The sequence below is a fragment of the Hylobates moloch genome, unplaced genomic scaffold, assembly GCF_009828535.3.
Source record: "Hylobates moloch isolate HMO894 unplaced genomic scaffold, HMol_V3 SCAFFOLD_4, whole genome shotgun sequence".
Taxonomy (NCBI): Eukaryota; Metazoa; Chordata; class Mammalia; order Primates; family Hylobatidae; genus Hylobates; species Hylobates moloch.
The window spans coordinates 171,300,526-171,312,680 of NW_026652279.1; the positions used below are offsets into that span (position 1 = coordinate 171,300,526).

General features: G+C 46.0%; 1 protein-coding gene and 1 non-coding gene across 2 annotated transcripts in view; both read left to right on the plus strand.

Annotated features, from left to right (window-relative positions):
* COL4A2 (collagen type IV alpha 2 chain) overlaps positions 1–12,155 on the plus strand; it is a 202,438-nt gene that overhangs the window by 103,312 nt on the left and 86,971 nt on the right. The gene's annotated exons all lie outside the window — the stretch shown is intronic.
* On the plus strand, positions 3,077–3,180 carry LOC116467729 (small nucleolar RNA U13). The gene has a single exon (XR_004247931.1). It is a non-coding gene; the product is annotated as a small nucleolar RNA U13 (small nucleolar RNA).

Consider the following 12,155-nt stretch of genomic DNA (forward strand, 5'->3'; position numbering starts at 1 on the left):
CACAACAGCCTTCTCCCGAGGAACCCGTGCCTCCGCGAGGTGGCCTCCTGGTTCCCACAGCTCCCCTGGAACACAGAGCTCGTCTTCTCCAAGGTCCAGCTAAACCCTGCTTCAGAATATGCTTAATCAGCCAACCTTTTGAGCATGCAGAACTCCACAGCTGTTTAGAAAATCTTCCTAAGGCAGCCTGTTTTCAACAACGACTCTGTTCAGAGAAGCTAGAGAAAGCATAGGTTATGTCTAAATATTTCCCTGGAGTGTGTTAATGTTTCAGAATATTAGCCTGCAGCTCCGGGGGCCTCCTCTGCATACCTTTTCACCAGCGTTGCTAAAAAGTAACAGAAATGGCTTGTTTGGGTTTCACCTTCTTTTTCTACCCATCACTCTCTAGCAGGGAGGGGGATTAATGAGCCGTGAAATGGCTACAGTTGAGCAGGGTAGGGTTAAAGCAGAGAAGCCATGTTCTTAAATCACCTCTGCAGGACTGTGGCTGGCTTGGTTTTGTATGGATTTCCATGAACCCCAGGCATACATTGTTTATTTTTGTAGACAACTTGTCCATCTGCTTTTGGCTTAATTACCGCTTCAGGAAGATCGGTGGAAAAGATATATTCGGAGTCTAAGGTCATGTCTGTTCCTCAAGGGAAGGCTGTGTGTGGATGGCAATGCCCTATGGAACTCTTCTGAAAAGCCCCATATGAATCTTCTCTTTTATATACCAGCCGAATGGCCCAAACCTCTCTGTGCCTCAGTTTCCTCACCCATAAAATGGGTACCATGACAGTACCTACCTCGTAGAGGTTTGTGAGGACTACACAGGCTGACTATTGGAAAGTGCTCCAAACAGTGAACCCTCTAGAGTCTAAAAATGTCAGCTGCTGTTACAGCTTAGTCCCAGCCAGGGGTCAAAGCTAATAACCTGAAACACTCTCTCATGGACCCTCTGCAATGGGCTGGGCCTAACAGGTCCGCCAATACACAAATTTGGAACACTTTCCTTTAAGCAAGTCAAAGGGAAGGGAATTGTCCAACGAATCAGTGGTTGAGTTTGTTCAACCACCCTGTAGAAAGGAAAATGGAATTCGATGTGCTCTTTCGACCTCTTTGGAACTCTGCAGTCAGGCCTTTCCCCATGGGAGGCGAGCTCCCCCTGACAAATGAGGGAGCTGCCCTCTCTCCCATCGAGATGAGTCATTGTAACCCAAAACAATGTCAAAATCTTTGACATCACTGCTGTTTGCAAATCTGTGCCTCCAGCCAAGGGCCAGTGGATGCTACTGCCTGCCACCTCGTGTTCACCACCGGAACTGCATGTCACTCCGAATCTGCTGACTTCATACCCTGGCACAGAAACAGTAAAAAGACCAAACGAAAACGTGTCTTTTTTGGATCTAAGGTTGAAATCTGATTTTAAAACAGAGACATTCAGTAAGCATTAAACATCTTCCTTTTATAGTTTTCTCACAGACCTACATTGACAAACTCACCCCTTCCCTCCATAACCTTTACGCCCCTGAGTCACAGTAGTTGCCCTGAATTGCTTACGCAGGTCTGGCTTATCACCGACAGTTGTCCTCCAAACACTTGGTTCACATATTACCAGACTAAATCTGGAGGAGGGAGTCCTGGCATTCCAGAGCCCTTGCCTCATTTTCTAGTGTGATCCCAGCAGATGGTCTGATTTATCTAATCAGATGCTGAGCGCGGGCCTCACTGGCCCAGCCCTCCTTTCCACAAGTCTGGTGGTCTCCTTTTTTATGACTCCACTTGAGAGGCCTGGAAAACTTTCTCCCCGATAATGCAGGTGATAAAACCAGAACATCTGATGGAACGAACAATCAGAAATTCCACTGGGCGGGCACAGGGCTTGGAGAAGAGTTGAGATTGTGGATGATGTTTTCCGGTAGATGAAGGTGACTGAAGGAATTGAATGGAGGGCGGGGGGGACCAAAGGAGACGGTGAAGTCCTCCACAGCATGACCCACTGATACTCGGCGTCAGAAATTGGGAAGTCATTATAATGGTCAGAAACGTGGTCTAAAAATAGAAGATTCCATGTGGGAAGAACATGAATTCTGCAGCCAGGCAGAGGGGGTAAATAGCAGTGCCATAACGCATGTGTTTAACAGACAGCACATGGAGTGTGTTCTGTGTGTCAAATCCTGCAAGAGATGCTGGGGACAGAGTGTGAATGAGGCATGGTCCCTACCTCCAAGGGCCTCGCGGTCCCACATGAAATGTGGGTACAGAGATGTAGCACGGCAGTGCCCTGCAGTGTGCCATGGGGAAGGAGCCCCAGCCGCCTCCTCCAGTTGTGAGGAGGGGAAGATGCCCCCAGAGAGCCCGTGCTTGAGTCACATCCTCTAGTGACCCTGAGAGCCGCAGGCTGTGAGGGCTGCATGTGCCATGGCCCTGAGGTTCCAGAGAAACCGGCCCAACCGCTAGGCACTCAGTTAGACTGGAGAGTGCAGCGCACTGTGCCAGCGTGGGAAGGGGTGTGCCAGGGCAGCAGGGGACAAAAAAACCCCAATGGCCACGGCGGGGTGGGGTGCGGTGGCTCACAGAGCCTGCAGAGCTGACACAGTGGCTTGGGGGCAAGGCAGACAGGGCTCTCAGAGGCCCCCCCACCTTCGCCTCACAACTGAGACATGAGCCAGCAGTGCTCGGCGGTGGCGAGCAGCCCGGACTGTGACGTGGGACCCTCAGCGTGTGGGACCCTCGGGGCGTGGGAGGTGGGTATTGCTACATGCAGAGCACCACTGGGTCCAGGTGCTGTGGGTGAGAGGCTCATCTCTCCGGGCTGCCCCCTCACCTGTCTACGTGAGAATTAGACACACTCCTTGGCTCCCAAACCTGCCTGTGAATCTGAAGGGCTTGGGGGCCTTGCTGGAAACATCAACTCCTTACCAGGTGGTGGCTCATGCCTGTAACCCCAGCACTTTGGGAGGCTGAGGCAGGAGGATGACTTGAGCCCGGGAGTTTGAGCTGCAGTGAGCTATGACTGTGCCACTGCAGTCCAGCCGGGCAACAGCAAAACCCCGACTCAAAAAATATGTGTTCCATATAGATAAATGCCGTCTTTTTGTGGGTCATCAGCATGCTGCTGGGGCGTTCACACTCATGTGTGAGACATGCCTCTCTCAAACCTTGTTAAGATGTCAGCACATGACCCATCTCACATGAAAAAATTAAAAAGAAGAAAACAAGGAAAAAGAAAAATACATACATAAATTCTTCCCAGGCTCCTTCCTCTGACTCCCAAACTGCTAGACCAGAAAATTCACAAGGTCTGAGACTCCCCGTAGTTGGTACTTTGGCAGCCAGCCCAGGCCATTCCTGGGACAGGGACCACTTCAGAACGATCACCCGGAACCCTGTTAAAATGCAGGACAGGAGAGGGCCCAAGCGCCCTGCCTGATAGGTAATGAGCCCCCAGGTGACTCTCACGCTGCTGACGCCCCGATCTCTCTCAGACGCCCCAGATGCTCTCTGAGGTCCCTTCCAAGTCCAACATTTTGTGAAGCCTTTGGGAAAATAATCAGTTACCAATGGCAAAGAGCAGAGATGTAAATGTGAAAAGTGATATTATATTGGTCTAATTTCAAATGGCTATCACTGTCTATAATCTATAAGACTTTCGCTAGGGAATGAGGCTTATGTTTGCGTATTAAGGAAGACAAAGGTTGTTTTTGTATCATAATATATGAGAAGGAAATATTCTTTTATCCAAAATAAAATGAATCCATACTCTAGGTAAGAACTTTGGAGCCCTGTTTCTCTTTAGTTTCTGTATGGTAGAATTTTTTTTTGCTAATTATCTTTTTCCCCTGTCTTTCTGTAGCAGCAACACTCTGGGTGAATCTCAAATGCATTGTGCTAAGTGAAAGGAGCCAGGCTCAAGACTCCACACTGTATGGTTCTATTTCTGTGAGTGTCTAGAAAAAGCAAACTACATGGAGGGAGAAACATGAGGGATGGACCGAGGTTTGGAGAAGGGAGCATTTGATAACAAAGGGGCAACACCCAGAATGTTGGGTGATATGGAGCTTTTCTGTCTCTTGCTGATAGTGGTGGTTACACAACTCTGTTATTTGTTGTGTCTGTTAATGACACACCAAATAACACTCCAAAAAAAGTGAATGTATGTAAATTAAAAGATAAAATTTTTTTAAAGGGGTAAGAAAATGAAGTCAAAATAAAATAACAGTTAACTAGGCAGTAAGTAGCCAAAGGAGAAGGAGGACAATGGTGGTTATCAAGCATTTTCTAACAACAGAAAAGGTGGAGATCTATTTAAAGCACGTCCTATTCAGGAACATTTCAAATAAAGATAAGAGGGGAAGACGCTGTGCATCACAGCCAGTTCAAACCCTCTCCCCATGCCCACCGCCCTACCTTTGGCTCGTAACCTTTTTTCTTAGTTGGCCAATGTGGTGTTTGTTTGTTATATCATAGCGGAACCAACTCAATATAATGCTAACTCCAAGAATATTTTTCTCTCATATATATAGACTGCTTTTCAGTCTAAATGCAGAATAGATATAACTCTTGGTCCTGTCCCTGGGCTATGCCACAGATCCTGAGCAGTCACCCTGGAAGGCAGGCAGCTGCTTGCGCAGCTCACCGGGAGCCAGACTTTGGAAGGCCGCCCACACGCCTTTCCTCTCTGCTTCCACCTGGGGCAGACTCTGCAGGCTGTTAGCTGCTTACTACCTGCAGAGGCCCCCTGGGGTAATGACGGTCACGTGGCGCAGTGGGAACACACCATCTCGGCCATGAGTCATGCTATGCTCTTGGGTGTGAAGATGACCTAAGAATACCAGGAAAATATTGGCACGTGCAGTTGGCACATGAAAATTAGTAACCTGCGAGTGAGGTCATAAGTATAGACAATTAGCTCTTTTAATTGCCAGTCATCGTGTGATCCTGGTAGCTCAGTAGTTGCCGCCTATGCTAATGGTCACTCTCTAACCATGTAAGTGGAGGCCACCACCACAGCATCCGTTACCTCTTCGTGACATCCAGGCTGCGTGAGGGTGATGCTCTGAGCATTGACACATTGCATGTCAGCGGTGCTAAATTAGAAAGAGCGTTTCATACCCATTCGAGGCCTGACAGCCACAGCTCTCTGCATGCTGCCTGCGGCTCCAGAATCTGCTTCCTCCTGGCCCCTTCCTCAGGTGCAGTCCGGGCTCTCAGGGCCCTGAATCCATCCACAATCAGACTCCAAGTCTTCTTAGAGGACAAGCAGGCTTAGGAAATCACGTCAGTCTATTACACAATGACTCACATTTAGGCAAATGAAATGTATTTATTGCTAAAAGCACAGAGATAATAAAAGGCTTTCCCAGAAAATCAACTTTTCCAACACATGCCAGGCAAAATCATATCCAGACTATAAAAAGTTTGGGCTAAAAGCCATTGAGCACAACCGCCCATGTGCTGCCTATTTTTAGAAGAAGGAGCAGGGGTTTTCAGACACTGATACTATGGGTGGGGAAGAGGAGACCATCCACTTTTTCTCTGCTTTAAAATATACACCCACCCCAGTCAAATCATTTCAGATAAAACTATATAACAGCATCTTAGAATTGTAGGTGGTACCTTCTGGGATTTGAAAATTTGTCTATGGAGATAAAGCATGACAGAAAACAGTGGCTTCCCAGACTTCGCCTTCACTCCTGAATCTAATTTGGTCCTGACCCACTTTCAGTTCTGCTGCCCTGTGGGCTGTGTCCCAGACAGTTCTCGAAATTTCTGTCAGTATCACCATCAGACAGACCAGATTCCATACAAGGAAAGCTAGGTCTTGGTTTCTTCAGATTATTTCCCTGGCAGACTTTTTTTTTTTTTTTTTTTTTTGAGACAGAATCTCACTCTGTTGCCACTGTTGCCACGCTGGAGTGCAGTGGCGCGATCTCGGCTCACTGCAAGCTCCACCTCCTGGGTTCACGCCATTCTCCTGCCTCAACCTCCCGAGTAGCTGGGGCTACAGGAGCCCGCCACCTCACCTAGCTCATTTTTGTATTTTTAGTAGAGACAAGGTTTCACCATGTTGGCCAGTGATCCGCCTGCCTCAGCCTCCCGAAGTCCTGGGATTACAGGCCTGAGCCATCCCGCCCAGCCCCTGGCAGACATTTTTAAAAAGCATTCGGCTAAATGTTTTTTTTACAAATGTCACTTTAAAGGGGTAGACTCTCCTTCCTTTTTGAACTGTTCTGTATCGCATAAGCTCAGTTGCAGGAATACCTGGAAGGGACATAATCTCGGTCGCCGGGCAACACGCCTGTGATGTCACGGCTTGTCTTCTTCATCTTTGCCTTTACTCAGCTCTTTTGTTTGTTTTTAGGTCAAGGTTATTGAGGCATAATTGACATGCAAGTCATTGAATACTGACAAACGTATACAGCCATAGAACCACCAGAATCATGCTATGGAGAAGGTCCGTTACCCCAGAAACTTTCCTTTTGCCCTCTCAGTTAGTCCCTCCCCTCCTCCAGCCCTGGCAGCCACTCATCTGTTTTCTGTCTTTAGTTTTGCCTTTTCTAGAATGTCATAAAAATAGCATCAGACAGTAAGTAGCATTTGCGTCTGGCTTCCTTCACATAGCAGAATGCCTTTGAGATTCAGCCTTCACTGCTGCACACATCGGGCACTTTGTTCATTTTGATTGCGGAATAGCAGTCCCAGGAGTGAGCTAATTTAATAAAACCGGGATGAACATTCTCATACAGGTCTTGGTGTGGACATAGGCCTTCGTTTCTCTCAGGTGTATACCTAGGAGTGGGATTGTTGGGTCCTGTGAACTTTAGAAGAAACTGCCAAACTGTCTTCCGAAGAGGCTGCACCCTTTTGCATTCCTGCTGGCAGCCCATGGAATTCGAGGTGCCATCCTTCCCAGCTCTTGGCGTGGCCACCTTTTTCTGTGTGTATTCACCATTTGAGTCCATCACAGTTATATCTCTCTGTGGATTTAATTTGCTTTTCCCTAATGACCACTGAAGTTTAGCATCTCTTCATGTGTACAACTTCTTTGGTGGTGTCTGCTCAATCTTTTGCCAAATTTTGCAGTTGGGTTGTTCATTTCTTTAGTATTGAGTTTTGAGAGTTCTTTACATGTTCTGGAAGAAGTTGTTTATCAGATATGTGTTTTGCAAATATGTCTCCCAGTCTGTCCCCTGCCTTTTTATTTTTAACAGTATCTTTTGACAATCAAACTTTTTAAGTCTAGCCAACTTTTTCCTTCATAGGTTGTAATCTTTGCATCTTATCTAAGAAAACTTTGCCTAATCCAAAGTCACAAAGATTTTCCCCTGTGTTTTCTTCTAGAAGGGATACAGCTTTAGCTCTTACATTTAGGTCCATTTTGAGTAAATGTCTGTATATCAAGTGACATAAAGGTGAAGGTGTGTTTCTTTACATGTGGATGTTATTTATTTTGTATTGACACTACTGCTACAGTCTGCATCAAATAATTTTGGAGGGCAGAAATTCCAAGGGTCCATATAATTCTACCTCATATGACTGAAATTCTTAATAAAGAGTAGTACCCAGGGGTGGGACAGAGGTTTTATATACTAAATAAGGAGATAGAGATAGAAGGTGTCCAACTTAACCTCAGCTCTGTGTTGCATGGAATAGGCTGCTGATAGTTATGTGTGTAATATACTGTACGAATATTAGCCTTTACATTATTGTTACCTTGGAACATGCTACTAATTTCATCTTGCCAGGGTAGTCTAAAAATTGCTCAGAAATGCTAACTGACCATCCTTAAGAACAACGAATACTTCTAAATTTTGGCTGGTGGAATTATTCTTCTAGAGCCTAAAAAGTAGTCCTTTACGCCTTTTGGGACATTTTACATATTTGAAATGCGTGGCAAAGAGCTCACAGAAATTAACTAGGACTTAGGTTGGAATCCCCGGAGGATCACCAGGAATTGCAGCCTTGGACAGGCCTTGAAGGTCTGGAACACACTGCGGAAGGGAGGGAGGGTCCGCCCTGGGGAATGGAGAGGATATGGGCGTCTGCTGGGCGCCAGTGCCCATAAAAGGTGAGACAGGAAGAGTCCGCTTAGGAAGGAGAAGGGATTTCCTACTATTCAGATTTCGGCTGGTAAGTCATGAAAAGCTCATTCTTATTCTGCCAGTAAAATACTGTACTGTAGATTAAAAATCCTGATGTGTAGTGAAGCAAGTTTTATCCTAGGCAAGACTGTTTTTATCCTTCTCTGATAAATGAAACTCTTTCTACTCCCTTACCCAAGGCATATTTTAAGGTTGATGAACAATGAATGGAAATCACAGGGTTGTGTGATGTGGGGCCCTGATGAGTCATCCATCTGTCCACCTTTGTTTAAGTCTGAGGCTGTAGGGCTGCACTGCGTGTGCCCGTATCTCATCATCTTTTGCCTCTTTTCTCAGAAGTGAAATTCCCCAATTCAGGAATGCGGCAGTGTCGGGACCCTGAGCGCATTGGCTCCACAGTCGTGGTATTTGAGTCATGTGGGTTCAAGTCTGGATTTGTTGTCTCTGCCTTTTCAGACTGCAGCTTCCAAAACCGCCCCAGATGGCCCATGCGCGCCCCAGCCATGACTTCAGACAGGGAAAACAACGTGCAACACCCTCGTCCTCACGATAGTCAAAATAGATTCTGTCCTGTAGATATCACTGAAGTATAAGGCCAAGACTGATTGAATTAGAAATAATATTTAACCCACATAAATACTCTATGTTCCTCTGCATGACCCAGTAAGCCAGACCTTTCTACTGAGCTCCAACTCCATGCTTAAGAGGTTTTTCTTATTGAAAGTCACCTATCTCTTCCCTCAGGAATGCCAGGATGGGGGTTATGGTGGTCTCGCACAGTGGTTCTCAAACTTTTATATACCAAGGAGTCCCCTGGGGATCAGTTCAAATGCAGATTTGGGAGTTCTGGGGCCAGGCCTGAGACTCTGCATTTATAGCAAGCCCCCGGGTGATGCTGACACAGACCTCCCTTGGAGCAGTAAGGGCCTGGAAAGTCAGCCAGCTCCCCAGAGCTGAGTGCACCTCGGCCAGCCCTGACACTGGTCCCGTGTGAGCCCCCGTCCTCTCTCCTCTCCACTGGAGTTCGTGTCACTGCATGCAGTTGCCGTGGGGACAAAATGAGAGAAACCATGTTTAAAACTTGTAACAACGCATCATCTCAAAAGATACAAACAGTTAAACGATACTGTTCATTATCCTGTTCCTTAGGAAGTAGTACCTCTACACGGTCTGGTGGTGGGAGCAGGGCGGGGGACAGGGGGCATGACATTACCACTCCTGTCCACAGCGTCTGCTGGCTTCTGAGAAGTACTTTGTAGAAATATTTTTCTCAAGGATGTTGGAGGAATATTAGGAGCTTTAGAAATTTAGGAGCTTTTGAGATTTATGCAAAGACATTTAAACTAGACTCTTCACTTTCTGGGAGTAATTTTTATTTTTAATGTCACTTATCACAAAAGGAAAGAAAGAGATGAAAATAACTTTTCCTGTCAGGACTTTTTGACTGAGGATGGAAGTTGATAAGGATGATGATTAGCACAAAGGAAAACCCTTGGCATGTACCTGGTCCTCCCAGCTGCTCTTTATAGATGCACCACACTTCCTTAGTGGGCAGGAAATCCTGGGGAAAAGCTCCATCCTGATGACCAAAGCGTGGCCTCCTCGGGCCGTGCTGTAAATGTCCACTGAATCCCAGCAAGGCAGGCTTTACATTGTGCACAGCGGAAAGGGCTCCCTCTGGGAGGACTAAGGTCTAACTCATTCTGCCCAGGCTCTTCCTGGCCCTCTCTCAGCAGGGAAGCTGGATGGAATTCTGGGAAATGTTCCATCTCATCAGGAGCTCAGGATGGACTGTTGAGAAGTGACGCCATCTTGACACTCACTAGAATGGCTATCGCCCAAAAAATGGAAAATCCTAAGTATTGGTGAGGGTACAGAGGAATTGGAAACTTTGTGCATTGCTGGTGGGAATGTAAAAGGGTGCAGTCAGTGTGGATAAAGAAATTTAGCAATACCTCAAATATGTGATACTCGTGCACACATATTTATAGCAGCACTATATACCGATTCCACTCCTAGGAACACACCCAAAAGAATTCAGAACAGAGACTCAAGTAGTCACTCACACACACATATTCACAGCAGTGCTATCCACAGTAGCCAAAAGGTAGAGACACCCCAGATGTCCATGAACAAATGAATGAACCCATTGTGGTCTATCCATACAGTGGAATATTATTCAACCATCAGTGAATGAGGTAATGAACCCCAAAAACATGATCACTGAAAGAAGCCAGACACAAAAGGTCACACATCGTTATGATTGATTCTATTTATCGGTAAATCCATAGAGACAGAAAGCAGAGTGGTGGTTGCCAGGGGCTGGGAGGAAAGGGAATGGGGAGTGATTGATTAATGGGTTTGGGGCTTCCTTTTGGAGTGAGGAAAATGTTTTGGAACTAGGTAGAGGTAGTGGTCGCATAACATGGTGAATGCACTAAAAGGCACTGAGTTGTATCCTTTAAAATGGTTAGCTTTATGTTATGTGAATTTCACTTCAATAAAAAGAAAAGGTTACAGCATACTCCAGAAAAGGAAAGACTCGAGTTTTTTATTCCAAAGTCAGACTCCCTAACCAAGAAATAAAGATGAGAAAGAGGTTTACTGACAGTGAAAGGAAAATGAGTACATGATGTGGTTAGCCACTTTCCCCCATCAAAGGGAATTGAGGAAGGGTTGACGAATGCAGATAAGAATGTGGCTTTTATCAATAAGACGTGCATATTTCCATTTTGGTTAGTAGCAGATGTTCCCTTTGAGTTGACTGTATGAAATAATCCACTGGTCACTGCTGCTTGTTTGGTCGGCTAAAAAAAAATAATAATCCCACTGGATAGATATGTAGTTTATGGGCAATAAAGTAACAGTCCTGATAAGAAACATTTTATCCCCCAGAAGACAGCCAGCAGACACTAACAAACCGCAGGCCTCAACATAGTGAGGGGAGCGTAGAGCTTCGTGGCATGGTATGTAATCTTAAGAAGGTTATAGTCTAGCATAGCCACAAACTAAACAAAAATGAGCATCACTGGGAAGGATCCACAAAAGTTGGAATCAAAACATGTTTTGTTCCCAAACTTACAACAAATGTCGTGTAGGAAACCACTAAGCATTGGAGATAGAATGAGTCTGGGATATTGTGCGTCCAGGGCCAGGGCCACCCATCTTCCATGAGTCTCCTCGCCTAGGTAGAAACACAGTGGCAATAGCTTCCATTGTAGAATGTTCTCCAAAGACACTAAAGTGCACGGGCTTCACCACGACTTAGGAGGCCTGAGATCAGGCTTCCTGAGGTGAGTACTGATGTGGCAGTGACACGTGGAGGGACACGTGGAGGGCAGAGGAGAACCCACTGTCTCTAAAACTCTGACTTTGGTCCAGACCAGGTTACCCTGAAGGAGACTTCCCAGCTCCCCTTGGTTTGAGGGGACAGGGGTCCCAAGATTCGGGATACATCATCTTCCATCCACAGCCTTAATCTGCGTGGATAGCTTCCACCCCAAAAAATCATCTTACCTACTTCCCCTGATGCCTGGGGCCTGACATCTCAAGGAATTGCCAGTTAGGAACAGTAATGAATTTGGAGGTGAGATCTCCCCACACCCCTCCATGCTGCTGCCTCAGTGACATTAACACTGTACCCTGGGCTGCGTTTTTAAGTTCCCATTTCACTTCAACTGTGTGGATTGCTGAGAATGGCATTATGAACATTCTGTGAAGACAGACACGTCTCAGCTGAACAGTTTACTTAGGAAGTTACCTAGAGGCAACAGAAGAAAAGCTTACAAAAATGGCTCAGGTCCCCCTCAATCTCAGGACAAGACAGGAATTTGACATTTCACAGCAAGTGGGGCTTGGCAAGTAAAGGTGCCGTGTGATGAATCAACAGCAGACTCATTCGTCTCCAGAGGAAATTAGGACATACTTTTTTTTAAGTTTGGACTAGCCTGTGAAATGTTAAAATATAACTATAATACAATAGTTAGTTCCAGCCATAGGAGAGATAGAACTTCCGCTCCCCTCCTTTCTCGTTTTTAAAACATTTTTATTGTGGTAAATTTATTT